Here is a 5171-nt window from a genome sequence, read left to right as displayed (position 1 = left end):
GCGGGGGATTCGAATGCGGCGAGCCGGGGGCGGGGACGTGTGACCTCGGCCGGGTCCTTAACGTCCGGGTGGGCGGGCACGCGGGCGGCGCGCGGAGCTCGGGCCCAGTCGGGGGGGACGCCAGGGGTCCAGCGGAAGGTCGGTGCAGGTGACCTTCCCCCGCTGACCCCGCATGGAGCGGCCATCTGGGAAGCAGCACCGTCCCCGGTTCCTCTCGCTCCCCGCTTCCCCTTCACCCCTGGCACGGTCCTCGGGCAGAGGTGACTCCGAGTAAGTATCTGTTTAGACCGGACGGCCTTGCCGGGAAGAGCCATGTGGGCACACAAGGAGACGCCCCAAGGGATGTTCTCGACGACAGTGCTCGTGAGAGTGAACGACTGGAGGCGACCCGAATGGAGGAGCCAGTCTGCTCCTACCGTGGAACAGTAGATACGATTAGAGGGAACGACCTGGACTCAAAGGACTGAGATCAGCATAGACAGAGCGCTAAAGCCCATGGGATTAAAAAAGACAAGGTGTGGGACAGCGCGTACCGTTCATTAAAGCAAGTAAACATTTATGGGAAAAAAATATGCAGAGAGGGAGACGGGATGGGGACAAAGGGGACTTTGACTTGGTAATGTTTTGTTTCCACTCTGAAAGAAGCAAAGACGAAGGGTTGGGAACATGAGTGATTATGATGACACTGTATGCTTCTTTTTGATAGATCTTTTATTTTTACTTTTTTAAAAGGAAGGGAGGGAAGGAGGGAGGGAGAGAAGAAAGAAATTAGGTTCCTCTGTCCTTGTTTGGCCTGTGGCCACAACATCTACTCCAGGAGAGGTGGAGGAAGAGACACCCTCCTCTCAGGGCAGGGCTCTGATGCGCACTGGGGACAGCAGGGGGTGACCACCTGCCAGCTTTCCTCAGTGCCCAGCTCTCCCCTATACCAGCGACTCCCGGAGGGAGCACAAATAAGGCCAATCATGCTGTTGTCCACCCTGCCACCCCCACTGCCAAATTCATCCTTATTTATGTGTAGAACTTTTAAAAATATATAAATTGTGAAGATTTGGGAAAACCCAGAAAAAAAAAATTTTGGGGGGGGGGTGGTAAAAAAACCACACAACATGAAATTTAGCGTCTTAACCATATTATGTGTACAGTACAGCAGTGTTAACTGTATGCACACTGTTGTGTAACAGGTCTCTAGAACTTTTCCATCTTGCAAAACTGAAACCCTGGGCTGTTCCATGGCTCACTTGGAGAGTGTGGTGCTGACAACACCAAGGGTTAAGATCCCCTTACCCGTCATCTCTTTTAAAACAAAGCAAACAAATAAAAAAAACTGAAACCATTGAATAGCAACTCCCATTTTCCTTCCCACTACCCCCAAGCCCCTGGCAACCACCATTCTACTTTCTGTTTCTAAGAGTTTGACTACTTTAGATACTTAACGTAAGTGGAATTGTATTTGTCTTTTTGCGACTGACTTAATTTCACTTAGCATAATGTCCTGAATTTTCATTCATGTTGTAGCATATGACAGGATTTCCTTCCCTTTTAAGGCTGAGTTGTATTCCATTGTATGTACATACCATATTTTATCCACTCATCAGTTGGCGGACAGATGCTTCCATCTCTTGGCTATTGTGTATAATGCTTCAATGAACACAGGTGTGCAAATATATTTGAGATACTGTTTTTTTGTTTTTTTTTTAAAGAACCAAATTTAGTTGTATGAGATACTGTTTTCAATTATTTTGGCTATATACCCAGAAGTGGGGCTGTTGGATCATATTGTAATTCTACTTTTAATTTTTTGAGGAATTTTCATATTGTTTACCATAGCAGGCCATTTTACATTCTCACCAACAGTGTACAAGGGTTCCTATTTCTCCACATTCTTGCTAATATTTGTTTTCTGTTTTTTCTTTTAAAAGATGACCGGTAAGGGGATCTTAACCCTTGACTTGGTGTTGTCAGCACCACGCTCAGCCATTGAGCAAACCGGCCATCCCTATATAGGATCCGAACCCGTGGCCTTGGTGTTTCAGCACCACACTCTACCGAGTGAGCCACAGGCCGGCCCCCCCCCGTTTTCTGTTTTGTTTTGATAATGGTCATCCTAACGGGTGTGAGGTAATATCTCATTGTGGTTTTGATTTGCATTTCCCTGATGATTAGTGATGTTAAACATCTTTTCATGTGCTCGTTGCCCATTTGTGTAACTTCTTTGGAGAAATGTCTATTCGAGTCCTTTGCCCATTTTTAAATTGAGTTATTTGTTGTTGAATTGTACCAGTGTTTAAGATTTATTTTGCATATTAACCCCTTTTTATCAGATATATGGCTTACAAATATTTTCTCCCATTCTGTATGTTGCCTTTCACCCTGTTGGTTTTTTCCTTTGTTGTGCAGTTTTTAAGTCTGACGTAGTCCCATTAGTCTATTCTTGCTTTTGGTGTCATAGCCAAGAAATCATTGCCACATCCAAAGTCAGGAAGCTTTTCCCCGATGTTTTCTTTTAGGATTTTTATAGTTACGAGTCTTATGTTCAGGTCTTTAACCTTTTTTGAGTTAATTATTTTATATGGTATGAGATAAGATAACTTCATTCTTTTGCATGTGGATTTCCAGTTTACCCAGCAGCGTTTGTTGAAGAGACAGGGAAATTTTCAAAAGCACAAAGAGGAGAATTCAAAGAACCTGACGTCGCAGCACTAAAAAGAAGCACATTGTGTTTATCCTGTGTGTATAAAACAATGTAATTAGTTTATTCTGAGATACATGTTTTTTTTTCACATTTTAACAAATCAGAAATCAGGATGATAACAGAATTGATGTAGTCTTACAATTGGTAATTGTTTTTTCTTTTTAGTGCAACAGAATAGTTTTTAAAATTTTATGGAAAAAGAGAATTTAAAAATACAAATACATGAACTTTTTAAAAAAAATGATTGAGATTATCCTGAATCCACGAATTTTTAAAGTACCCTCGTGTAATAGGATAATCAGATTCATTTTCATATTTGTATATTTCATAGTGTTCTGATTTTTCTAGGATAAGCATTTCCTATGTCCTTAAAAATGGATCTTTTTCATTGATTATAACAGATCTTTTCATTGATTGTAACAGATGTACCACTGTGGTGCAGAGAAGCTGTGCATGTGTGGGGCCAGTGGGTATATGGGAACTCTCTGTACTCTGCACTCGATTTTGCTGTGAACCTAAAACTGCTCTAAAAAATTAAGTCCATTAAAAGAAAGAAAGAAATGAACTACCACGCCATGAAAAAACATGGAAGAACTTTAAATGTACATTACTAAGTGAAAGAAGCTGCTGGGATTTGAATGTGTTCCCCAAACTTTGTGTGTTGGAAACTTGATCCCCAATGCAGCAGCATTGGGAGGTGGGGCCTAGTGGGAGGTGTTTGGGTCAAGGGGGCACCATCCTCATGAATGAATTAATGCCATTACTGCAGGAGTGGGTTTGTTATCAAGGGAGTGGGTTCCTTATGAGTTCAGCACCTCCCCCCTCCACCTTTGCCCTTCTGCCATGGGATGACGCAGGAAGAAGGCCCTTGACAGATGCCAGCCCCTTGATCTTGGACTTCCCAGACTCCAGAACTGTGAACCAATAAATTTCTGTTCATTATAAATTACCTAAGGCTGGCTGGTTAGCTCAGTTGGTTAGAATGGGTAACCTTATAACACCAAGGTCATGAGTTCGGATCCGCATACCTGCCAGCTGCCAAAATAAATAAATAAATTGCCTGGTGCTGTGGTCTGAATGTTTGTCCCCCTCCAAAGCTCATGTGGAAGCTTGATCCCCAATGTGGCAGTGTTAAAAGGTAGGGACTTTGGTAGGTGATTGGATCATGAGGTCTCTGCCCTCATGAATGGATTAATTCATTCATGGATTCATGGGCTAATGGATGAGTGAGCTACCACAGGAGTGGCACTGGTGGCTTTGTAAGGAGAGCAAATGAGTGCGTTAACACCATGTGATACCCCTTACCACCTCAGGACTGCAGAAAGTTACAACCAAGAAGGCGGCCCTCACCTAACATGCCCCTGGACCTTGGACTTCCCAGCCTTCAAATAAAGAAATAAGTTTTATTGTGTTATAAGTTACCCAGTTTGGGGTATTCTGCTATAAGTAACAGGAAATGGACTAATACACTCAGTCTGTAGTGTTCTCTTATAGCAACACAAAATGGACTGAAACAGATGCCACTCTGAAAAGGCTACATACTGTGATTCAAGTAACATAACATTCTGGAAAAGGCAAAACTATGGAGGCAGTAAAAGGACCGGTGGTTGCCAGGGTTTGCGGGGAGGGGAGGATCAACAGATAGAGCACAAAGGAGTTTCAGGTCAGTGAAACTATTCTGTATGAAACTACAATGACGGATACATGTCATTATACATTTGTCAAAACCCACAGATGTACAACATTGAGTGACCCCTAATGTAAACTATGGACTTTGGGTGATAATGATGTGTCAGTGTAGGTTCATCGATTGTCACAAATGTACCACTCTAGTGGGAGATGTTGATGGTGGGAGAGGCTGTGCATGGGGATGGGTGGGGAGAGGGGTATATAAACTCTGTGCCTTCTGTTCAATTTTGCTGTGAACCTAAATCTGCTCTAAAAAAAAAATCTATTCTAAAAACCCTAAAAAATAATAATTCTTGAATCCTTCCCCTCTGACCCCTGCTATGAGTCACCATCAACCCTGGGCCACACTGTGGTTGTTCCTTGGTGGGGTCACTGTGGGTCTTTCCAGGTCTACTTCTCAGCTGAGTAGACCTAGGAGCCTGATTTTGTCTTTTTTCCAGGAATGAGCAACCCTAAGCGTGTTGTCTGACTTCTGTTTCCCAAACTTATATGCACTATTTTTAATATAGAACTTTTTCACTGGTACGATACTCTGAAACTTGACCAAATGGTGAGAGCTGGTTCTGGAACACAGTGCTCCTAGTGGACAGCATCAGGCCACACTCACCTTCATGCAGTGTAAGAGCATCCAGTCATTCATTCTTTCAACAAATCCTCATGGAGCACCTACTATGTGCCAGACACTGTTCTTGGTGCTGGGGCTCCAGCAGTGAACAGCACAGATCCCTGCCCTCATGGAGCTTCCATTCTTTTTTTTTTTTTTTTTTTTTTTTTTTTTTTTTTTTTT

This window comes from Galeopterus variegatus, unplaced genomic scaffold (assembly GCF_000696425.1).
Source record: "Galeopterus variegatus unplaced genomic scaffold, G_variegatus-3.0.2 Scaffold134, whole genome shotgun sequence".
Taxonomy (NCBI): Eukaryota; Metazoa; Chordata; class Mammalia; order Dermoptera; family Cynocephalidae; genus Galeopterus; species Galeopterus variegatus.
The sequence above is the reverse complement of the archived record's forward strand: the minus strand, read 5'-3'. Positions refer to the sequence as shown.